Source organism: Corvus hawaiiensis, chromosome 2, assembly GCF_020740725.1.
Source record: "Corvus hawaiiensis isolate bCorHaw1 chromosome 2, bCorHaw1.pri.cur, whole genome shotgun sequence".
In the NCBI taxonomy this organism is placed as follows: Eukaryota; Metazoa; Chordata; class Aves; order Passeriformes; family Corvidae; genus Corvus; species Corvus hawaiiensis.
In genome coordinates, this window is record NC_063214.1 from 38,533,076 (window position 1) to 38,559,345 (window position 26,270).

At 38.1% G+C, this 26,270-nt stretch overlaps 1 protein-coding gene across 2 annotated transcripts in view; it reads left to right on the plus strand.

The window, feature by feature from the left end:
- Positions 1–26,270, plus strand: part of TMEM135 (transmembrane protein 135) — a 160,906-nt gene that overhangs the window by 41,635 nt on the left and 93,001 nt on the right. The gene's annotated exons all lie outside the window — the stretch shown is intronic.

Below are 26,270 nucleotides of genomic sequence, written 5' to 3' on the forward strand. Positions count from 1 at the left end.
AACAAGAAACAAGTCTTGTCTGGTATCAATTTAGACATTGAAATCAACTCAGTAGTGTTTTCCCTGGAGCTACAGTTCTAATGTAACACATTTCAAGTTTGAAGCTCAATGGAGAGTCCTGAATCCCTGCTTCTAATAGTGGCATTTTTGCAACTGTTTCGGCCTACATTGTAGCATTGGATTTTGTCAAGATTTTGTTTGCTTCTTCTTCTATCAGGTCATGTGATATTCCTTGGTAAGTCCTGCCTCCTGTTGTGGGATGGTTTTTTTCTCCTATTTTGTCATTTGGGTTTAGGAGGAGACAATCTTCTGTAGCTTCTGCTTCATTACTGCCTGGATCTTAGTGGTAAAATAAGGTAGAAAGCAAAGAGCTTACATCTTTCCCATTTCATGGAAGGCATACTCAGATGGAGCTCATGCAACGTTTGTTCTTTAAATGTGGCCTTCACCTTTGCGCTGCCTCATGGTTTAAAGCCAGGCAGAGTCGGCCCCTTGTTCTCAAAGTGACACTTGGGATATGGCTGGTGTCACAGCGTGGATGGTCAGGCATCACAGATGCACTTGGTGACAGTGACAGTAATCTGGTTTGTGAAACTCAGGAGCAAGAACTGAGATCAATGGATTTTTATCCTTTAGATTTTAAAGGGCAAATCTCAAACAAAAAAGCTAATCACGTTAGTTTACACTTGAAGACAGTGCGCTGGAGTGAGAAATGGTGTTTGTTTTTTTCATGTCCTTTCAGTAGGCAATCCTTAATGCTCTGTAAATGGCAATAAAATGTAGCATTCTTGGACACTTGATGGCACTTACATTTTGAACTTATCTTTCAGTAATATCTCAAAAGAAGGAAATAAATCATAATAAAAGAGGATTTATGGAGTCAAAGATCTGCATAACTAGAATATACCGGTCACTCATTCTGATCTCTTTTTCCTTTGATGGGTTAAACTGAGAGCTGAGAACTAGCTTTTATTAATTTTAAGCTCTTACTAATGGTTTTTATTTGCTGTATATCTAGGTGTATATAGGCATGTGTCTGCAGAAACAAAAACTCCAGGCAAGGAATAATTAAAACTAACGAAGTCCAGTTTTGAATAAGAATCTAGAAGAAGAAATCTTGATTTCTCTTCTCAGAAAACTTGTAACTGTTCTTTAACCTTGTTATATGTCTGCTTTTGTCTCATTCTCTCAGCATCCTTGAGGTACAGAAGAGTTCAAGAACTGCCAGTTGTATACTAGGGTGGTAAAGGCAGTGTAAATGTAGTAGTAGCAAAAAGCCAAGCTTTCAATTAAGATGTCAATAAAGTTAATATAGACTACTTGAAGTACAGTTTTCTGAGTAGTTTGGAGGAATATGGACACTATTCAAAAGAAATGGGTGCTTTTTATTGCTTGACAGTAATGTTCAGATTTGTTTCATAGGCACCTAAACAGAAGAAAAATTTTACCCTTTCATGAAACGATGGAGTTTATTGTGGTGACTGTGCAAGGAAGTGTATTGTAAGATCAACATTTCCAAACTCCTTGCTTAGAAATGAAATGCAGATGTTTTCAAATAATCAAAGACTTGGACATGCTTTATTCTAGTCGACAAATACTCAAGAAACTTTCCAAAAATTTCATTTTGGAATTCAGAATTAGATGCCATAAATGGGTAAGCTATATACTTTACACATATCATGTTCTGTGGGATAGGCAGTCTGGCAACTTAAACAGGCACTATTGAAATAAATTGCTACTTTTAAATATAAACATTACATAGAATTCATATGAGGAGGGAAATAAGCTGAAGTCTTACTTTCTTTTGAATAGAGCATAATGTAGTCTAATTTGATTAACAGAATGCTTTACATAATTAAATTATGGGCAATCATGGCACTCTGTGAGGATTTTAATAGGTTGAAATTTAAGGTCATTGTCACTGCCCCCACCCTAAATCTAAAGAAGGCATGTTTTAAAATTAGGAGTCATGTGAACTTAAACATTGCTGATGTCTTCACTTTTAAGTAATACTGTAATAAAGTTAGATCCTGGCAGCTGGTATTCTTGTGGATTGACATGGCTAATTGGCTTTGACATCTTAGCCTCAGGAAACCTCAGCCATCGCTTCAGAGCAGGACTATTGGCAAGAGTTAGAGAAAACATTTAATACTTTGTCTCTTGCTTTCTGTGCAAAGCTGCTTTGCATTTTGAACTTTCCTGTGTGTCTCGTTTGGAACGCAATATAATACTTATCATTATTCTCCTTTAACATGATGTTTTATAATGAATAGCTATCCATTTGAGTTTCTATAATTAGCAAAAGTGTCAATATTACAAATCAGTTTTGAGGTCTATCTCTCAGCCACAGCTGATAGCTTATGCAGATTTTCCTGTAAGAAATACACTAAGTAGTTGACTTTTACAGTTAACTCCTTGCTAGTCAGTAGTAGAGATGAAAGTAATGCTTAGCTTCAGATTCTGAAGAGCTCCAGACACCCATCTCTAGTAGCATTTCTGATTATGAGAATTGCTGTGGGCAACGATTTGATAGATGAGAAAGATGGGTCAAGAGGGAATTCAAGACTTGCCAGCAGGGCAAATCCAAGTAGTGTTTCAAGATGGTTGAGGATTTTCCTGGTGGGAGGACAGGATTTTCAGAGGTCTTCTGGTAAAAGTGTGTGAGAGCAAGAATCTCCTGTTTTTTCTATTTCATGACAATTTTAGCAGTCTTCTTCCCTTCTGTCAGATCTTCACATTGTTAGGCAATCCTATTTTCCTCCTCAGGCCTTTGAGAAGCACAGGCATTATCCTCCTTTTTCCAGCTTCAGTTGCTGTTACCTGGCAGTTTCTGCTGCCCTCTCGTGCTTCTAAGTTTGTCAGGTTTGGGAAGAAGGGGAAGTGGCCCTGCTCTGGGAGAAGTGGGGGGAAGATGCAATCTGAGGACTGAAAAAGTTGGGACCTTATGCAAAACTAATGTTTTCTCATTCTGTACGTGGTAAGGTGTAGATAAGGAAACTTCTTTGGAAGGGAGGGATTTTTTCCATTTCCAGCAGTATTTCCCATTTACATGTCCATCTGCTTCAGAGCTATGCGCAGGATCCAGGTGCTGCTGCAGGAGGGAATGCTCTGAGTGTTTGGTGAAGCAGGTGAAATGCTGCTGCAGGCTTGTCACTCCTGCCCTGCCCCAAACCTGGAGTCCTCTGCTAAACCTTGAAACTCAGAGTCCATTGGAGCGGGGCATGGCAAGAGTGTGTTTGAGGCAGAGGGTTATTAATGTCTCTACTTTGTCAAATGGTGAGCTGAGGCATGAAAAAGAAAGGAAAAGTTCTTGGACTGGGTTCTTTGCAAGCTCCTAATGGGGACCTGTTTTGGGGAACAGTTGTAATGACCTAGTTTCAGGTACCAGATTTACCAAGAACACACTAAACTTTATGCAGCTTCCTCTTGTTGGAACACAAAGGAAATGAGGTAAAGGTGTTTGTGTGTAGTCAAAGGTACAGAGGTTGGTGGATCAGCAGAGCTGCTAACTGAGTGCATTGGCTAAATCTGTAAACATCCACTCTGTCTCTCTACTGCCTTGTAACAAAAATTGTAATGTATAGAATTGTGGAATCCTTATTTTTTGAGGTTTCGGCAGTCCTATTTAAAATTGTTCAGTTATTGTGTTGATGAGAGTTGTTCACAGACTGCTTCTTGATGGCTTCTCATATGGTTTAAGTATTACGTAAACTAGTCCTGGAGTACAGATTTCATTTTGTAGAAGAAGGAATCTTCGTTTCTGTGTTCAAAATATGCAGAATGAAGATGTTTCTACAAAAACAACAGTGTGCAAAGTTTAACTTTATTCTGCTGGTTTGTGATTTGTTTTTTTTTTAAACACAGCATTAATCTTGCCATAGAATTGGCCAGTGGAACGAGCAGACATTCTTTCTGATTAACTATATATTACATTTAATTATTATTTTCTGTGCTCCATATGTTTCAGTTGAAATTAAATCCTTCATGTTTTAATTGCCTTTATCCACCTGTAGTATATTAGTGCCAGTTCCAGTGTGATACTGTTCCTGACGTCATTTATAGGATAATGATAATTAAACAGAGCAGCAATTTCAGCCCAGAAATTATTCTGCTCCTTTTGAAACTCTGAGCTGTCAAAATACAAGTCAGTTGTGCATTTGAATTCCTTAAACAGAGTTCCACAGAAAGTTTTGGAGCAAAACCAGTTTGGACTAAAAATTACAACAAGCATTTTTTTGTACAAAAACAAGTTGTTTTCAAAAATATTGCAGTTAGCTTCTCCGTTTTCACTGTTTCTGTGATGCAAAACAAAAACTGCACCTTTGCACATACAATCTGAAATAACATTCTTGTTTTAACTTCTGCATGTTGAAGTATTTTCTGTTAAAAAGTGTTTCTCATGCTATGTATAAAATGGTTTTAAAAGTCTTTTTGTGAAAGAGTAAATGTTTTTGGTTATGTTTATAGTCAGATATAATAGATGTGCTGGTGTATGGCAAATGTTAACACGTGGCTGCTAAAGTTCTTTAAATGATGCTGTTACAGGATATGTAGATTTTTAAACAATGCTGAGACTAAGTTTTTTGGTTGTTTAAACAGTCACTGGTTTGGCATTCAGGGGGAGGTGGTTCATTTGAAATCTTGTCTCTGTGATATGCTCCTTATGCCTCTAATAAGGTTAGAAAAGTGGAGGAGGACAACTTCTAGCACAGCTTGTAAATGTCAGTCTGGATGGAAGACAGGTCAGCTTGAAAACCATATTGGTGTCGGAAAATAGAAAAAATCCATCCTCGAAGCTGAGCTCTAACAAGGAAACATTGGTAAAGAAAATGTAGAATTTCTTGGTAAAGCAGAAGGAAGTAATTCTAAAGTATCAATCTACATTTTTTAAATGTGAGGAAAGTTAAAGAAAGAATAAGATTTATTTTATCTACATCTGACTGGTTTTCATAAGGCAAATTTTTGTCTTGGTTTGAGTCCTGTTCAGGTGCGAAACTTGCCAGCTAGTGTCCTGTCTTTAAGACTGGTTCTGTCTTTGGAAGACAAAGTGACTTTCATAGCATTTTTAAAGGAAAATCCAGCGATGAGTGTGACAGTAGAACACTTTCTGAATCTGCTTCTCTCTCTTTTCTACCCTTTCCACACAATGGATCAGTAAATCAGACAATTAGTGACTATGGAAATTTCAGTAGTGCATCACTTACCATATCTTACTACAGCATTCTGCTGAATAGGGCTATTTCCGAGGAACTGCATCGTTTGAGATTGATCTCATGTGGTCACTTCCATATGAACTAATATATTAATGTTTTTGTAATGTGAGTAGTGTGATTCTTTAAGGAGTTTCCTTCTGGCTCAGTAACCTTTCCCTGTCAGCTCAGCTGCAGTGGGGTGCCTCAATAGCTGCTGCTCTCCTCAGATCTTGAAGACTGCAGGAGATTTTTGCAGACTCAACTGAAATAAGTCTGGAAATGGAAATGCCCTGTTCAGTATTTCTAGGGAGAAGAATGATCTGAAGTGGGAATCAGAAAGAGGGGCTGAATGCCATCTGTTTAAGAACATAAGTTTCTCTATTTAATACCTGGTTTATATTGACAGAACATTCAATAAACTGGCATATATGCCAGTGTTTCACGTTTCTGAATTTTGTGTACCTACCATAGTTTGGGTTAAAAAAATTACAGGTATTGGTTTCATTAAGATGTATTAGATTTAAAATTCATAGAAAGTCAGTAACTTAATTTAAAGTGTCCTGAATTTGCTTAACACTCCTCCAAAATCAAACTTAATAAATTGTCACCTTTGGATATTTTAAAGTGTTAGTGATTATACTATTTTTCAGTTGCAAATTTCTTAATCTCGAAAAGTTGTGGTTTTGTTTATATAAAATCAGTCGTGTCAGTAACCTTGGATAAAGTAACTGTTGGCTTCACTCTTACTCAAATTTGCTGGTACAATTTCTGAGACAAAATTCTATTTGGAACATTTAACTTACATAATTTGATGTGTTTTGCAGATCAGTATGTTGAAAAAAAGGTCTTTAAATATCAGTCACATTACAAAAATTTTCAAAGAGTGGATTGTGTGACTGTTGGATTGGAAATACACACTTTTTGTATGTGTAAGCTCCTGCCCCACTAGCTGCTTATAAATATAAACAATTGTATTTGTTTTGAATATTGAAAACTTAAAATTCTTTAGATGCTTGTATAGGAATGTTTTTGTCAAAGAAGTACAAAAACCTTCCCTGCTTCCTGACACACACACATACGTACATCCATGCATGTGCTGTCTTTGTTTCTATTTTTCTCTTTCTGTTTTTATTAATTAGCAGGAGCTTTACAAATTATGGTCATTATCCCAGATAAAAAATATAAAGTTGTTTTTGGTGACAACAGTTCTTCTAACGCACTGCAATTATCTGCTGTGCAAGAAATGACTTCTTGAATAACCCTTTCGCTTTACATTTAAACCCCAATATTCACCATGTCTCTTACTTATTCCGGGCCTAATTAAGACTGCTGGAAGCTGAACCAGGTTCCTGAGCATGTTAGGCTGTGCAAACTGGCCCCTTGAGTCCTGAGCCAGGACCCTGTACACAATATCAACCATTTTGTGTCAAAATGGATACACTGAACTTGAATATGGGCATTGTTTGCTAATGCTTGCAAATCACACTAAGTCAGTGGCCTTAGGCAAAGCAAGATGTAATGAGAATTCACTGAAGTAAATAACCTTGTTGGAGAACTTCGCCATGGTCATAAACAATGAAGCTCTTGGACGCCTCCCCCCTCTTCCCAAGAGCAAATCTCTATAGGTTTTCTACTGGATTGCCTGACTGCCTGCTTGTATGGCATTTATGAATCTGGATGAACCAGAAGTTGAAGATGTTTCTGTTTTGACAAATTTTAGAATAAGGCTTCTTACTGATTTGCTAAGAAAGGGCACTAATGGGCACAAATAGGTAATTTTTCTCTCAGAATTCCAGCTTATGTGTAATGTAGCCTGTGTATTCTGCATGTAGAGACTCAAAGAATGTGTGCCAAGCCAGAAGGATTATATTTGGAACTTTACTGAATGGAGTTACTGCAGTCTGTAGTTTGAGCAGTAGCTCAAAGCAAAGTCAGATTGAGTTGTGTTAAACAGTATTCACTCATGTTAGAGGGGGTTGGAAGGAAGCCTCAGACACAGGTCAGGGGTATGGAAAACCTTAAACCTGTGCAGTGAATTGAAAATACAAAGGTGGTGTGTGGAGCAGTATTAGAAAACTCCAGCTACAGGAATTTTACCACTGGGTTAAGAAGAAGGGCCAGCATAACAGTCTGTTGGTAAGCATCGTGACCTTCAGCAAAAGTAGATGATTGATTACTTGAGACTTACTGATTATGTAAGATCAAACAAACTATTAGGCACTAAAATGAAGAAAATGAGCAAGTTGGCGTTTTGCAATATTCTAAGAAACAAAACTGGTAGTTTATGGTAATGTTTGTATTTTTAACATATTTTTTCAGTTTGTGGGTTATCTTATGTGCAAAATCATCAACAGATTCACAGAATGCTTTGAGTTGGAGGGGACCCACAAGGATCATAGAGTCCAGTCCTTCAGTGAATTGTCCATACAGGGATTCAGCTCACAGCCTTGATGTTATTAGCACCATGTTCTGACCAACTGAGCTCATTGTACATGTGGGTCTCACACTATGGGCATATGTAAATTAAGTCATAAGACCATGTATCTTTTTTTAGCTGTAGTACAGATGTGGTTCTTTTCACTTTTTTCAACCTGCCAAATCTTCTGCACTGACTTCAGTGCACTGTATTGAAGTATTTGCAAAAATTTGCAAATGTAGTAATTCTCCACTGGTCTATGGTCATTGTTGTTACGTACTCAGTTGCATAGTATTTATCTTGTAGCAGTGTTCAAAACATTGCTTTAAATTTGGACTTGTAATTTCAAATGCAGAGAATTAATTAACCTGTTACTTCAATGGTACTTACCTGTTGCTCAAATAAGATAAATAGGAAGTCTCCCTGATTAGAGGTCTTTTTTTGTTAATGAAAGCAAGTTTGCAGAGTATATTTGCGTTACCTATAAAACCCATTAAACTTTTATGGGTTAACCAGGAGTTTACAGGTCACTTGAACAGGTGATTTGGAGAAAAAATACTTGGCAGGTTTGGTAACAGTGTTAATACTGAATTTTGAGGAAGCTCCTGGAATATTTTTAAATAATCACCCAATATGTATTAGATTAATAAAACAATGAGAAGAAGTTCATCTCACTAAAACACATTAACTCTGACAGCTTCTGTGCCATTTTATTTTCTCATGAGGCATTTTTAGCCTGGTTATTGAAATTAGATTTATGAATGTTTAGATAATCATGAATGATGATCCTTGAGATCAACATTCAAGTCTTAAATAGCAGCTTAGTTGTTTACAACCATCTGCAACTCCCAACAAGATGCAGACTGCTGTAAATATATTCTGAGATTCTGGACACTGCTGGAGGTGGTGAGGCTACAATGAGAGAAGGTGAGCTGCTCTTTTGTACCAGTTGTCACTGAGCAAAGCTGGTAGTTGACTCCCTTTGTTGCTGGATTGGTCAGCAGTGGCGTAGGTGACAGAAAAGCGAAAACAAGCAGAAACAGAAGCCTGTGAATTTTCCAACGTATTATGTAATGGCTAAGGAAGAAAACAGAAGATGAGAAAAAAGGAAAAGGGTAAAGCATATTGTACTTTGTGTGCTTATCTTAAAAACTTGGGGCTTTTATTTAAAAAACCCCAGCATTTAGGAATTTTTAATATGGATAGATTTTCCTTTTATAAAGCAATCTGGAAAGTTTAAAGACTCGTAAGATGTGTCATCAGAAGAAAACTGGAAAAATAGATTGGTCAGAAAAAGGGCAATAATTCACAAAGAGAATACCAAGATTGCTTGATTAAAAAACTGATAAAATATTCCTGTCCTGCAGGTAGAAAACTGAGAAATTGTATATATCTTTATGATGAACTTAGAAGCACAGAATCTTGTATTTCTTTAATTTCTTCATATTAATCATTTTTATGCATCCGTGTTCACTAGCTCCATTTTCTGTTCTTCAAATTCAGCCACAGAATTTTAGATTGGCACTGTAAAAGTGAGGTTCATGCAGATATGGCTAAACTATGGGGAAGAGCACCTATTGTCATTGTCATAAACCTTCTGGGAAAGAGGAAACTGGGAAGACAAGTTTTTGCTATTTATAGTTTGTCTAAGATTGTAAAAATGAGAGCTGGTTCTAAAGTTTGCAGAAGCCTCATGACACTGTTCCATTGATGAAGTGGCAGTAATGCAATGCATGTGGGGAGAAAACTCCTCTTTTATATATACAGTGTTGGAATATGATTTTTCACTTAAGAAGTTGAAAATATGAGGAAAATGTCAGTTCCACATTTTGTAGCTATTAAACACCCCCATTTCCCCTACCCTTCAATTTAATATTAAGGGTGATTGGGAAAGGAGTAGAGGATAAAACTGAAAAATCATTATCATGCCACTATGTAAATCATGAGTGCGCTGACAGGTTTACTGCTGTCTGCAGTTCTGGTCCTCTTTAAAGTGTAATAGAAATAGGGAAAGTACCTCGTGGAAAAATAAAGATGCAAAGGTGTTGAAGAACATGTGTAAGTGGAGGAGCTAAATTCGGTAAACCTGGCCTGGGGGAGAATAAGTAGGAGACAAGTAACGTAAAATTGTGTTTGTATGAAGAGCAGGATTTGTGATGAATTATTTACTTGTAATGCAGGAATGAAGGGATGCCAAAGAAAATTGTTAGCAGTTCAAAATAAACTGAGGCACACACATGCAAAGCTACACCGGACAATTAGGATGCCAAAAGCTTTCTCGTGGGCTGCAAGAGAAATTGTGGGAAAAATAATACATGAAGGCAATCAAATGTGGAGATCCTATATGTTGTTCTTGCAGCTGTGCCCTGGAATTTGCTTCAGAGTATAGCAGAGAAAAGTATTTTTCAGGCACTTGTTGCTGGTGGTTTTTCAAAACCAGGAATTGAGGTGGCTGTGTTGTGGACCTCTTCTGGTATGGCCCCTTCTATGCTCTGGGGTCTAATGCAGGTATTTCTCCTTCGGCCTGTGGAGTGGGAATTCAAAGACTTTATATATCTACATCTGGAGAGGCAAGTCTTGCTCCTCTTGCCAGTTCAGCTCCAACAGCAGGAAGGCATTTTGCCATCTGTGTAAGCTGAGGAGCGATTACCACTGTTAGCTGAGTGACCTGCTGGACCTCCAGGAGTCCGTTGCAGAGCTTGCTGAAGCACATCTCTCCCCTTCCCCCTGCCTCATGGTGTGTAGGCTCTTACCTGCATATTTATTTTTCATTATCCTAGCTATCCATGGAATAATTAATTGAGCATACATAAGCAGGATTTTCTTTCTATGCTTAATTCTTAATTCTTCTTACCTTAAATAAAAAAACCCAGGCAAAACAGGCACTAAAGAAAATGCAGGGAAGCCACATGGCTTTTGGTACTTTGGAGCGTTTGTGGTGGAATCCCTGGACAAACTGTGTGTGTCTGTTGCTAGCACCCAGTTACACAGAGATGGTGCATGCTTGGGGGGATGTAGCTTATCTTACCAAATCCTCTGTTAGTGTATACGAATGGGGAAAGTACTCTCTTCGGCTGAGCTTGTGTCCCTGACAAATGTGGGAGTCTCTGTTCCAGTGGATGGACATCGGGGAGTTTTTAGCAGTGTGATTAATAAGACTTCTATAACATTGATTCCATAGTTTTGTTTGACCTTGTCAAATAAAGCAGATCTCTTCCCCTTCCCACCTCACTAGTTTAAAAGCACTTGGACTCCTTATTTGTCATAGAAAATATAGGCAGGGGTGATATTTTTCAAGAAGAAATATAGAGAAATACTGGATGGTTTTAGAGAGCTGTATATACAATTGTGAGTTCTGCCTGTAACTCTGTTTATTCTCCATTATCTAGTGAGAAACAAACCTTCTGGAGGGGTATTTCTTTTTTCAGGCTGGAAGGATGGAAAGGATGTTGACTTTGTGACTGAAGAAAGGAGGAGATAGCTTCTTTTATGGTGCTTTTGAATCTTGGCAATTTCCTCAGGTTACTTTTCAGTGGGAAGATAAATATGCTGTATATGCATATTTATTTTTGATGTAAATGTCTGAAAGTATGGAACATTTTTTAGTCATAATAATATGCATTTTCTAAATAATGTTAACGTGAAATGGAATCATTTGGCAATTAGGGCTGCTACATCTTTCAAAAGGTTAAATGCTAATTTTAGCGAGAGACTTAAGTAAAATACATTATGTTAACGGTTCCCTTAAGTAATAGATACATCTTTCTGTGACATATCTGATTCTTTGGTAATAGTATTAGAAGTTTCCTGATTTTAATTGAGAATGGTGAAAACGTTAGGCATTATAAACTTCTTTGTATAAGAACTTAGAAATAAAGGAGTTCTTTTGATTTTGATGGGCTTGAGCATCTTTTCCATATGGATTCAATTCACATTTTTATCGGAATGTGGAACTCATTACTCTGACATTTGAAACTGAGGTAGCAATAAAAAAAATTATCACAAACAAGACAGCAGACACAAATGATTTTGTGTTTATTACCGGGTGGCCCTTTTGAAACTTTCCCAAAGCTAATTGGTTCCAGATATTTGAGAATTAAAATTGTATTGTGACAAATTTATTTCTGGTAATATTTAACTCGAGTCTTCTCAGTAAGGCGGCTTAAACAAACAGAAAAGTTGTCAACCCACTCATGTCTGTCTCCAGTTTTTGTTGTAGTAGCTTTAATCCCAGTGATTTGGTTTAATAAAGACCACTGAGAAAACAAGCTGGTGGTGACTGCACTGCTCTTGTAAATTATTTATCGTATCTCTAAGGTTTTACTGTGGCGTAAGTGCTGCTGTGTTAACTTAAATTGTTCACAAATATGTCATGTTGGATTAAATGCCTGTGTAGAGTTTATGTGTGCCTGGGAGCAATGCTTCCTGCTGTCTGGTGCGGGATTGGTGTGTGTGTGCAGCTGGGGGCACACAGACCTGCCCGTGCTCTCGTGGTGAGTGACCAGGCTAAAACACAAAACCTGGGGTTTCATGCTCTACGTCCAGTACAGCAGATGCTGCCTTACACAGGGCAGTCTGTCTGAGTGCTTTGTGGTTGTAGACATTCCGTGAGGTCTTGGGTATGGGTCAGTGATGGGATGGCTTTGCTGCTCACCTCAAGTTATGTGTGTCGGGAGCCCAGGGGCTTTGCCTGAGGGAGGCAGGAGCCCAGGGCAGGGTGTGCAGCACCTCATGTTGTTCTGCTTATGATTTGGTATGATGTATTTTCTGTACAAAATACAGCACTTTTTCATATATTTGCAAACAGGACACAGTGTGGTTAAGTAGCATCTAAGTGCGTATTACACAATTGTCATATATGTGTCATATGTGTCTTCCTGTACTGTAGTGGGCTCTACTGCTATTGCTGTGTTTATTCAGTATATTTGTTGAATATTCATATGCTGGTATTGTATAACACTACCTTTGTTTTTTCCATTTTAAAATTAAACTTGGGCATGAAAAACATTACTAAACCAAACTTACCTTAGTATTTACTCTACCTATCTTATCAATATGTACCTCAAACCTTTTTTTGTTCCTATAGGAACAAGCCTTTTTTCAGATTTCTTAAACTTCCATTACAGGTCTCAAGTTTTAATCTTGAAAGGTTTTTAACATCTAGGGTTAGAAATGCCTAAAGCTGTTTCTGACAAGTAATGAAAGTCTTGCAGTGGCAAAGTCAAAAGTGGAAATTGCTAAGAGTTAATTAAGTTTCTCTTAATGAAAGGATCCAATTTGTAGCTCGGTATGCCAAGTTCTTGGAAGACAGTATTTTTCCTCTTAGAGATTGTGAGTTATCAGCTGTGACACACTGGTAATAAGATACATATTCAAACCCCCACATTTATATGTATATTTAAACTTAAAAACCACACCTGGTGAAAGGGAAGAGAAAGCCTTTGTCCTTCTGTATGTTTTCCAGAATTAGCAGTAAGTAAAAACGTTAAAAGGAAATGTTAGATTTGTGTAGGCATGGGTTTAATTAATACAAGTCTATGTTCTGTAAGTGCTGTGTTAGTAAAATTTATGAAGGAGCACTACACTGCATTGGGGTAATTTATGGCCCAAATAAATGTCAGTTGCTGGGGTAAACTAGCATAGAAACAGTGTAACTAGGATAAAAAAAGTGAAGAACTAGAGTAAATTGCAAACATTGTAAGAATAGTGATACAATTCTTTCTTTATATTCACCCAAGCAAGTATGAGTTCGTTTACAATATATTTATTAACAGTCTCAGGCTAATAAAACAACACTTACGGAGCAATTTTGGACACTTTCCAGCTCTCTGTATTGTGCAGTGACAAGTTAGGCCAGTGCTTTTTTTTTTATTTATTAAGAAAAAAAAGAAGGAATCTGTATTCCTGGCTCCTTTATAAGGTTGTTAAATGTGCCATTTGGCATTTCAGAGCACTGCTTTGCATTGTGCTCAATTAGTGCGGATGAAGCAATCGCAGCACCAGTTTCAGAAATGTGCCTAATTACTATAAACCACTGAGGGATCCATTCATTCTGCGTTTCTGGCTCTGTGGGTGCCAGCCACAGAGACTCCAGCAATTTCTGAAGCCTAATCCTGAGTCACTTCTCCATGTTTCTGTGGCACTTGCCTTTTGGAACCTGTAATGGGGTCTGGCTGTTTATGACCGTGCGTTGCTCTGCCTCCCATCTGTAGTATATTCTGGAAATGAGACCTTGGTGCATAGGAAAGGATTGAGAAAGACTCTTCAGCCCTTTCTACAAACATACACACACTTCCCTCCTGAAAAAAGAGGTGACATTTTATGTTTTATTTTAAATTATTCTGACTGCTACCATAGAGAGCCTTTATTAGTTATGAAGGCTATGGATCAATTTTTGGAATAGGATTTACTTGCAGCCTGTACTAGCCATTATGATTTTAGCCATTAGTAGCTAGTTTGATGATAGCCCTCTTTCAGCTTGATGACAAACCTTTCCCATTAGCCTTTTTTGGATGCTTCTGGCTGGTATCTTATTTTTGAACACCTACTACGCATTTAAATCCAGACCTAACAAAGATGAGTGTTGGCTACCGACTTCTGTAAGACCTGTATTTGACACAACAAATCCACACCTCACTGCTTTAGTTGAAGCTGTTTTATTCATAGGCTTTTGTAAAATGGTAATTCATCCTTCTGTCTTTCTGCTGAGTGAAGGAGTTGGCTGCTACCAGAAAGTGATCCTGTATAGATGCTTGTATAAACATAAAGCCTGGAACAGAGCTGTCTTGGAGGAGCATCTTAGTGTTGACAGTTCATGCTGACACTTCTTCTGATGTTTTGATTATGCAGGTCATTTAAATACCAATGAAGCCCATCCATTTTAACACCAGGGGTTTTTTTCTGTACATTCTGTCAGTGAAGAGGTGAGACTTTAAACATCTGATAGATGAGAGGGAAGAACTTGTAGTGAAGACCTGACCTGATATATGGTAGTTTAACCTATCATGTTGCTAGCTACTGTTAAATGTTTGCAAAACGGAGGCATCCTTTTTTCAGCCATGTTTTGAAAGCTTTCTGAAGAGTTAGCCCAACTGAAAGTGTCTGATTTATGTTTTTGTTAGAGGTTTTTACACTTATTGGGATTAATTTGCTCATTTGATGGGGAGCACAGTGTGTTTTAAGGTCAGTTGATTATCTGCTGTGGTTCCTAAATTGTTTTCAGCATTGCTACATTCCTTAGACAATTCCTTGTTCTGTAATTGTGTACTTGTTGTAATTTATGTACTTTTCCCTCAAGAAGCATGAGCTGTTATTTGGCTGTGCTAATGTACAGAGTGGTTAAATGAACATGCCTATCCATGCAATCCAGTGCAGTTTATAGAACAGACCCACTACACGTATTTAGTACCATTAAACCTTGCCAGGAGTAACTGTACATTTTGTTCCCGGTAAAAGATCCTCTCTCTTGTTATTTTGTACTTGGTTAAAGTGTTTGCTGTAAATTTTAAACTCTCTATAGTTTTTTTAAGTTCATTATCTTTTTTAAATAAAGAGAATAGGTAAATGTAGAGTGAATAAACTGGTCTGGTGAAGGGATTCTGTTTGTCTATCCCTGAGGTGGGAAGCAAGCAAGACTTTGAGCTACATTTGAATTGAAATTTAAGCCATCTCCTCATTACCTTTCCATTGTTGTGATACAGCTCTGCATCACTTGGAGTAGCTTAGGGCCATGCTGCAGTTTCTGAATTTGGTAAATCTATCAGTAGATGTACTGGTAGTGGCTCCTGTGTGATCTGAATCAGTGGCCTTTAACTGTGCGATCACTGTCTTTTCCTTGGGAACATTGCTCATTGCCAATAAAAGATTATAGATGTCTTGCAGATTAGCAGCTGCTCAGTTTCATAACTGTAACTATTGGTGTGTTTAAAACTTCTGTAAAATACAGGTTATCAGTTCCTCCATTGGCTTTTCTCAGATGCTCCTCAGCTGCAGTCTCTAAATACTTCCCAGTCTCTTTTTTTTTTTATTCTCATGAGTTAACTCTAAGTGGCAAATATGGTAACCATTTTTTGCATGGGAAGTAGAATAATAGAATTATTTATTTGGATGGTGTTCAAAAAGTATTCAATAACTTGTTTGATTCAGTGTTAGAAAGCTGAGGCATTTGTCCTTGACTGCTTCCAAATTTCTTGGGTTACATTTCTTTACCACATTGGAATTGTAATTGTTCTGTATGTTCTCAAGGCAATGTATGGAAATAACTAAGTCAATATTCTTTATGACTTTTGGGAGGTAAGTGAAAAGTATTTTTCCTCTTTTGGATGAGGAATTGCCATGGTAGTACCATCAGGAGTGGATTTTTAGGATCTCTTGATTGAGGGTCTCCCACCCTTGGGAAAGAAGACCACACTACCTAGTTACAGAAGAATCCTCTGTGTTTCAGTTGTCTTGCCTGATGTCAGATAAGAAAAACAAAAGCTAGAATCTGGCCCTCCTGTGTGCACTCCACTTGTTTTACTAATAATCTCATTGTGTTTCCTTGTGATTTGCCTCCCAAGTTTTAGAGAAAGAAGGAGAGGGGTTTTACAGACCCGGCATTGATTGCCATGTAGCTTCATTTCCTCCTTTTACTACTGTCGAGCAACCATCTGAATTTTGATGAAAGTCTTATATCCCCTGAGACAACCCATACATGAAAGTAGAAATCAAGTCCCATATTTCTTGAATTAGAGTAGGCTACACTTTTTTCCCTATACAAAACCATGCCCAATAATTGTTAGGATGACAAAGTTAGTTGGCAGCAATTACCAAATCATTGTACACCAGGCAAGAATATTGCATAGTATTGAAGTCAATTCACTGCAGTAATTTTGGTGACTGCAATGTCATCAAGCAATTCTGACTGAAAGCCTCTCTGTATCTAATGTGTTTCAGGACATGAAGGTTTTAGCCAACTTTATTTCAGGTGGCTTGAGTCCGAGTCTGACTCATGCCTTGTTTTTTAAGAGCATTTTACTAGTTCAGCTTGCTAGAGGTGCTTTCTTCTGCTTTGACATTTGTTGTTTGTCCTCTGGTCCTGCAACTGGGCTGGATGTAGTAATTCATCCATTTCAGGGTCAGGCCAGCTACCTTCACTTAGTGGAAAACATTCAAGAGCAAGAAGGAGGAGTATCCATCTGGCATGACAGAGAAGCAGAAGTGAAGTGTTTTAGACTTATGCGGTACATGGGTAAATACTGCAGATCTGTAAATTTAGAATTCCTAAGCTACAAAATTAGGTGTGGTGAGTTCTCATACCTTTTGTTCAAGCAGATTTGACAGATTTTACTACTTTTCGCTGTTGTACATGTGCACAAGGCTTTAATGATTGTGGGTGGGTGTTACTTCAAACCTTGATTTATTTAAAAGCAGGGCTTGTGGAGTACAACTGCAGCATGGCCTCTGTCAACAGCCTTAGTGTTGAGACATGGCCCTTCTGATAGTGTATGTGAAGGAGAAGTGTGGCTTCCTCCTGAGATTGGTCTTGCGATAAAAGCTTCCTGCTTTTCTTAAAAAGAGAAAACGGCATGCATGCATGCTTTGCTGTGGGCCTTGTACTGCTTGGCAGAGAAGGGCGATTCTTAGATGCTGGAGGGACTGTTGTGTCAATTTTGAGGAAAAAGTGCTTGGGAAGAAGAATTCTTGCTCGTTCAGTTTGTCTGAAATGGCTTCACTTGCAAACTCTGAGTATTGTGCAGCCTGTGAGTGAGGGTTTCTATTAGTTGCTCAGGGCCAGAATAAGAACAGTTTTCTTGAGAACAGGAGGCATTCAACCAGTGCTTCTGCCAGTTCTCAAAATATTGTTCTAAGTGATGAAATTTTTAGTTCTCCTTAAAAGAAAAAAAAAATTGATTAAAAAATGATTCTGAGTCCGACATTACATTTGTAGTTAATTACCATTCCCTATATAGTATATGGCTTTCTGAGTTTTCTTGCTGATTATTTTATATTAACTGGTTTTAATCACAATCAACATCTGATTTAGTTAACTGTTTTTACAGTTAAAGATAAGAGTGTGTGATAAAAAAATCACAATTTTTTGTTAGGTCATTACCAGAATGTATTCTTCCTCAAAAGCAATTTAGCTGTTGTCTAGCATCAGTAAAACTTTTCCAGGCAGAGTAGGGAGCCATTTTTATAAGCTGCCCCAAAAATGAAGTAGAGTTAACTTGTGTATTCTGTTTCTAATTAGTTCTGAAAGATTGTGTGACATATATGCATTTAAACAATAAGCTTGGGAGGTAAGTTGAGTGTCTCATTCAAAGTCAGTGTAATCTATAGTACTGTTTACACCGTGGTCATGATAAATCACTAGTTTGAAAATGTTTTTTCGATTTAATTTGTATTAGTTTAGCTCGTAACACTGTGGGTAAATTACAATACATGGAAACAAACCAATTGAGACAAATTTTTGTTCCATTTACAAATACAGAGAGCTACTACTTAAAATTGCTACCAGTGGGAAATGTAAAAGGTGAGGTAATCCCCTAAAGAAAAAGAGCCTTGGTTGTGAAACACATTAAATGTAAATCTTGTAAAACTTGTAGGGAATGTACTGAAGTACTGAATTGAACCCGCTCAGAGTTCATGCTAACAAGAAATTCTGGTCAATGAAGGCAGATAAAAGAATTGTAAATGACTGTTTAAATTAGTCTGGAATTCCAGAACATGTGCTTGGATAATATGAAATAAAGCTGTCTAAATATGCAGCTCTCATTAATTTACTGGTTATAGTGAATGTCTGTTACAAGATCCGAGGCTGCTGGAATAGCTTGCTGGTGTTTAAATCTCTGCCGTTTTACAGGGATTAGAATGGAGAATAGGGATCCAAGGATCTTTCGATTTTGCTCTCTGTTGTCCCAATAACTCACTGAGGAACTGCAGGTGGACCATGAAAGCTCGCCTCAGTCTTCTTTAACTTGTGTGGCAGAAGAGTTTGGCTTCACTTGTTTATAATAGCTTGGGAATGAATTCTACAGGAACATCCTTGTTGCCATGTCACACACCCTGTCTTCTTGTCTGTTGACTTTCCTTCACCAGTGCTCTTAAGATGAAGAGGGTGAGGTGCTACAAAATCATGGCAAAGAGTCAAAATGGGTGAACAGGCAAAGGTGTAGTAATAAGTGTAGGATGATCAACGAGGCCAAGTGCATTGTCCTGCCTGTGGGTTGGGGCAGTCCCAAACACAAATACAGACTGAGCAGAGAATGGATTGAGAGCAGCCCTGGAGAGAAGACCTTGGGGCTTGTGGTGGATGAGATGCTCAACATGACCTGAGAATGTGGGCTTACAGCCCAGAAAGCCAGCCTCATCCTGGGCTGCATCCAAAGCAGCGTGGCCAGCAGGGTGCGGGAGGGGATTCTGCCCCTCTGCTCTGCTCCTGTGAGAGCCTTCCTGGAGTGCTGTGTCCAGCTGTGGAGTCCCCAGCATAAAAAGGAAATAGACCTGTTGGAGCATGTCCACAATGATGGGAGGGCTGGAGCACCTCTCTTATGAAGACAGACTGGGAGAGTTGTGGTTCTTCAGCCTGGAGAAGACTCCAGGGAGACCTCACTGCATCCTTCCAGTAAGACTTAAGACAAAGATGGGGACAAACATTTTACCAGAATCTGTGGTGACAGGACTAGGGTCAGTGGTTTTAAACTGAAAGAGGGCAGGTTTAGATTAGATGCAAGAAAGAAATTCTTTGCTGTGAGGATGGTGAGGCACTGGAACAGTTTGTCCTGAGATGATGTGGCTGCTCCATCTCATGGAAGTCTTTAAGGCCAGGTTGGATGGGACTTTGAGGAATCTGGTCCAGTGGAAGGTGTTCCTGCCCATGGCAGGGGAGCTGGACTAGATGGTCTTTAGAGGTCCTGTCCAAACCAAACCATTCAGTAATTCTATATAGTGTTGGAGTTCATTACAGCTCTGAACTCAGGGCAGCGTTGCCCTTTTATCCTGAAAATTTGGTGACTACATCAAGCCCTGTCAGACCTGCTGTATGTTGTTTCTCCAGCAGCCTTTGGCCAGGCAGCAGCAAAGTTCTCCATGAATCAGTTTCGAATGGGATAGAGATGGAACATGATGAGTGCTCCTTCTCAGCATTTTGGAGCTGAAAATGAAGATTTTGCTGCCCCTAAATCCTGGGTGGGGGGCACTGACTATACAAGCAAATGTGCTTGTATATTCCTGGTCTGGCCAGACTGGTCTTTCAGCCATTATCTTTTCTGCTATCTGGCAGCATTACTAATCAAAACCAGGTTTGACAGTTGTCATGTGCTTTCTGCAGGCTGGCTTGCAGCTGTTTGCTGTCCTTCTGCTGTGTGATTGGAAAGAAGGAAGGTTTTAGTTGGCTTCAGTGGATCATTTCTCAGATGCAGAAACCTCTGCTCCATGATGATGGTGGGGCAGGCTTGCTTGGACCTCCTTTCTCTGGCATTTCTGTCAAGGCAGAGGAGATTAAATGACCTATTTCTCCAGTTTCCCATGCTGGCTGCTGGCCTGATTTGTGGGTAATTCAGTTCATGACCATTATACTGCTGGATTTATTTTTTTTTTTCTGGCTTCCTGATACTTAGTTAATTGCAGGGTTGAGCCCTTCAATCCTTTGTGAAGAGAAAGCTAGAAAAAGGTGAAAGTCAGTTACAGGCTGGGACCAGGAATCCCAATGTAAATACCAAGCATTTTTTGGGAGGGGGCTGGGAGGAAGGAAAGGGAGAAAAGCAGGTAGAGGAGAAGTCAGGAAGAAAAGCAGTTATCATGATCTTGGCAAATGTTACAAATACCACAACTGCAGACTACTGGGTTCAGATTAAGATAAATATAGACAAATTCTTTTATTTCATCCTCCTAGCAGCACATATTGTGTGATTATTTCCTTGCTTGGTTCATTTGTTAAGCATGTGTTCTGCAACTTTAAATTATAAAGCTCTTTCAAGGAGAGGCTGAGGTTTCTGAGCAGCACTGCAGCGTGGAGGAAGATCAGGATAGTTTAGTTAGGTCGAGGGTAGAGGTAAATTAGTTCATAAGGTAGTTTATTAACCCTGAAAGTGCACATTTAGGTCAATGAGCAAATGGAATTTGTAAATGGAATTGAAGTTACACTGAACTGTGTGTAAATTTGAACCTATGTTTACACGACAAATCTGCAAATGCTCTCCGAAATGAGAAAGACAACTCAAAAAAAGTTACTATGCTATTAGTCTTGTTAGTTTTAATACTGGTTTATTTTTGCTATATTAGTGATGAGTTTTGCACATCTCCAAACCTCTGGTTAGGGAATCAACACACATTTATTATTTAAGAAAGAAGAATGTTTCCATATAGTACTTTTCCTTATAAGATACATGGCCAGGTGTGTGCTTTGTTTGCACAAAGGTTGAGTAAGTCACCAGAGGAGAGGGAAATAAAGTAATTATGGAATGCAAAGGTGCATGTGTGGTGCAATGTATTCTGAAAGCTGAATTTGGGAAAAAATTAGAGATGTTTTGGAAAATGGATACAAGGCTTTCATGAACTCTGTAAAATATGCTTTATCATGGGATTTAAATTGTTTAGTCTTCAGAGAGTTCACAGTTAAGTTGCTTTTATTGAAGGTAAAGGCAAGAAATTATTTGATCTGTTAATTGGTGGCTGGAAAGAGCTTGTGTCTCGCAGGAGTCAAATGTAGGCTGATCTACTCATTGTACAAATAAGGTTCCAATAGTTCAGTAATGAAAGCAGAGACATTCAGAGTCATTCAACAAAGTAAAAGATGGAGGTACATGGAATTCACATCTGTATGATGGAATTAATTGAATTTTCTGTGGTTTTTCAGAGACTAGGAATTTACATATCTGTCTTTTTAAAAGCTTCAGTTCAGCTTCAGTATTGTATTTTAACATATTTAAAAATATTTAAAATCTATAAAGTATATAGAATAGCAACACATTCTATATTGGTATTGTGGTAATTTCATCAAAAGTTGTAACAGTAATTAAGCTCCTCAGTTAAATCTGTTATCTGGAGTAAGGTTTAGATGCCGACAGTTGCTTTAAACTTGACTTTTTGTGGACAGAATTCAGGGAAAAAAATTCAGAAACTTCTGTGTTTTCCTATTCATTGTTGCTTCTAAATCTTACCAGATCTTTTTTTTTATAGCAATCATTCTTGTTTTCAAAAGTTGTGTGATGGTTAGCTACTAGGGGCTGTAACAATAGTTCATATATAATCAAGTTGAAAGATTGTTATTAATGATTCTGGATAGACTGTCAAAACTCTTTTTTCATGTAATTTGCTTTTCATGAAGAAGCACAAATTTAACAGGCAAGAGCTGTCAGCTAGCTATTGTATCCAAGATCAGAAAACCTAATAGGAGTGAAAAAATGTCTTTTGTGGTATTCCATCCTTTTTTATTCTTATGAACAATTTGCACCATTTTAATTTTAATTCAGTTGGGGTTTTGTTTTGGGTTTTTTAATGCGCATCTAGAAATAGATGCCAAAAATTGTCAGGTGATTAAAAAGTATACATTTCTTAATTCATTAACTTGCGTGATCAATCTCTTCACTGCTTGCATTTGCAGTTTTAGCTTTGGTAAAACAGTAACTATTCTGATGAAGTATTATGTGAGACCATTTTATTTTTGTGAATACCTAGAAAATCCAAAACATCTGGAATCTTAAGCAGTGTTTCTGTTTTTCCTACCACTTCTATCAATAATACACAATTATCTTCCACTTTAGTTCTGGTTCATACAAGTGGTTTCTGTTTTTTTTTTTTTTAAACCCACTTGCAAAGAATTTGATCAGAAGCAACTGCTTTGTTGGAGTGGGAACAGTTGGTCATCTTTGTCTGGAGATGACATTAGAGCTTGCATGGTGTTACAGAGTGGTAGGGTACGTTAGGCTGCCGTTTCACCTCACATATAATGTAACACACTACACATCCTTTATAATGACCAACAAGTTTAGGATTCAGTAACAATCATCTTGGCAACACATTTGTTTCACACTGAGATCACTAAAACCATGTGTTGATAGTTTGCTTTCTTACAAACCTCTGACTCCTGTCGCTGAGTAGATGGCTTATTCTCAGTGAATTGAATGCAAATAAATCTCAAGTTTTTACAGCTTTCTAAAAAATCTGATTATACTGTAATATTTAGTGAAAAAACAGTTAAAAATTAGTTAGATTCCTAGTCAGCAGTTTCTTTGAGAATAGTATAATTATTTCTTAAATGGACAGTTATGCCTTGTTTGATTTGCAACAGAGCAGTACTCTGCATATTTTTAGCAGATTTAATACAATGAAATAAACCTGCCATTTCAATATACTTAATAACTTTTAACACATTATTTAAAATTATTAAAGACATTTGAATTCAAAGGATTTAAACTTAGTATTGAAGCAAGTTGTATGCAGATATTTGGCAGCCTGAATATTGACTATTATTATACTGGTTACTTTGGGAGATTTGAAATTACATACCAAGAACATGCCAGGCAAGATGTGTTCAATAAACTGGATTTTTAGTCAAAGTAGATTTGATGTCCTGTAGAGATCCTTTTGCTCTCAGAAAGATATTATCATATATAGAATTTCAGAAAGTATATGAGGTGTGCGAGAATATTGTTATTTTTACCTTGCTGTTGTGGGATTCTTCATGCAGCTTTTTTTTCCTCTATTCTTTATGGAGAATTAAGTATGATGGAGTTTGTCTCTAACATTTAAAAAAAATGCAGTACATGTATATTTTGACTTTTCCCACCCCTAGGCTTATTCTTCCATATCCAACGCGTACAGCTCAAATGCCTGCAGGATGGCCTTCCACTTGGCTGGCACAAAGCGTTTCCACCACTTAGAGAGAATTTGAGGAACTGGGCTGTGTTTCTTTGGGAAGCAGAAGAAATTTAGGGGTCATCTGTAAATTGCATTTTTTTTGTGGACTTACCACTTAAAATATTGTTGTGAGATACTGAAACAGGTTGATCAGAGAGATTGTGGGACCTCCAATCTTAGAGATGCTGAAAATGGGCCTAGACAAAGCTAGTCCAAGGAACCTGAGCAGGACCAGACAGAATCATAGAATTGTTTAGGTTGGTAAAGGCCTTTAAGGTCATAGAGTCCATCCATTAACCCAGCACTGCCAAATCCCCCACTAAACCATGTCCCTCAGTGCCACATCAGCACATCTTTTAAATACCTCCAGGGATGGTGACTGAAACACTTCCTAGGGCAGCCTATGTTCAACTGCTTTACAGCCCTTTCCAGGAAGAAATTTTTCGTAATATCCAATCTAAGCCCCTCCCCCAGTGCAATTTGAAGCCATTTCTTGTTGTCCTATCACTTGTTACCTGGGAGAAGAGACTGACCCCCACCTGGTTACAACCTCCTTTCAGGCAGTTGCAGAGAGTGATAAGGGCTCCTCTGAGCCTTCTTTTCCCCAGGCTCATCACCCCCAGCTCTTTCAGCTTCTCCTCATGAGACTTGTGCTCCAGACCCTTTCCCAGGGCTGCTGCCCTTCCTTGGACATGCTCCAGTACAATTCTGTTTGTTTCTGCATTTGCAGGGCAGAAGGGAAAAAGATAGAAATTGAAGACAGTATGAAAGCTTTGGAAAAAAAAGAAGTGTTGCAGATAAATTTAGGTTTTATGACTGGCAAAATTTTGCTAGCTGCTTACTTTTATCATTAGTCTCTGTGATGTTGTAGCCCTGTGAAGGTATTACAAAACTCTGAATGGTTATATCATACTCTTCTTCCTTGTAAGACATTGCCTCACTCAAATCTCCACATGTTCACACCTAGTTTGCTTTGTCAAAAGGATGCAGACCTGAAATATTTACTGCCGTGTCCACTTCCTTCACCTTAAAGCTTACACCAGCAGTAAGATTGGGCTGATTACTGTTTGGAAAGATGAACTTCTGTAAGCCTCCTCTTGGATTTTGCATGCCAAAACCCCCAATAGTTCTCTCCAGCCTTGTCATTGTCAGTCAATGGCCATAGGTGGCCTCATCCCCACCATGCAGTTTCTGTGGGAAGCTGTGATTGTAGTGCTAATCTTCTTAGTGAAGGGTGGCCCACCCTTAGTGAAGGGAGGACATCTGTGGTGTTGCATTTGCTATTGCTGTGATTTTTCCTTGTTTCTGAATGGTTTTGACATCTGGCATTAACGAGGTGAGTACAAGTGTACTAAGGAGAGATCTTCTAGTAGTAGATGTGAAAAGAAAGTCACACACACCAGTGGTTTTCAAAAGAAACAAAAGCAGCTTAACTGTATTGACAGAATGCTCAATTTGGTTGAAACGTCCCTAAAAATGTTGGTGAAAGAAGCCAATTTTGTGAAATACAAAAGGTTGTGTGAGCTTCACTTCATCTCTCAGAGAAGAAAGGTTTGAGAAGTAGGATCACAGTGGAGCACTGCCCTGCATCTTTGCGGGTGTAAATGAAGTAATAGATTTTGCAGCCTCTTGTTCTGGAGTTCACACATTCATTTACAGGTGTGTGGGGAGAACATAAGGTAATTAAATGATCTTTTATTAAGTTATTTTCTGCAGAAAATAATTTAGAAAAGAGTAAACCCCACTTAATCTGTGTCTAGGAAGACTGAGGAGTTAATCTCAAGAGATGTCTTTGATATCACATTTGTTGAGATACAGCTGTCTTAAGGTAGTGGTAGTGGGAATGCAGCAAATCATGCAGGCATGCAAGCACTGGAATGCTTTTTTTTAAAAATCACTGTTTAGAAAGATGATCAGCTACTGCAAACTGCTTTTATTTATAAGCTTTCTAAATGTGGTTGTTTTGTTGGTTTTGTTTTCCAAGCAGCCTTCTAACTACTCCTTAACATAGATCCTTAAATGTCAGGGTATTTTTTTAATTAGAACCAGATATTAAAAACATGGTTTTTTACAGTTGAAACTGAAACCAGCTTCACTGTTTGCTATGGAAACAAGTTTTCAAAGCAAATCTGTTCATGTGTACACTGATGTGCCAATCTGTGAATTTATGAAACTTGTGAATTTTTTTCATGCCTTTTTCCAACCAGTTTGTAGAAAGATAGGTGGTACAGAACCTATTACAGTCTGTATTAAGCCAGTAACCTATCTCTGTATCAGAAGTATGTGCCAATTGCCCCACTGGATTAAAGAAAGGATGGGCCAACTAACACAGAAAGGTATTCAACTAATTAAAGATTAAAAATTTCCCCAAAGTTGTGTTCCCTGCCATTTGCACATGACAGTGTTGTGTTCTGTTCTGTAATCCCACCATTACAGAGAGTTAAGAGGGGCTCAGGTGGTTTTAGGAAAAGTGCTGCATCATACTATTTTTTCATACTCATTTGTCAATTTAAGTGTATATTATTAAAGAGCAGTTTTAAAAATAAGTTTCATGAGTCGTGAAATACCATATAGCTATTTTTTCCACAGTACTGCACTTTTACCTGACAACGTCTGGAGGACAATTATCTGGGGCTGAGCATCTCTGACCTGCTCAGAGAGTCTTCTGGAACAGCTGTGGTGTTGCCTGAGGGATCACGTACTGCTTAGGTGGTTACTTATGCTGAGACCAAAATCCTCAATACATGTCTCACCTTGCAATAAACACTTGCCTAAGCTGTGCACATTGTTCTAAAGGAGTTACTGGAGCAATTCAACTGTAA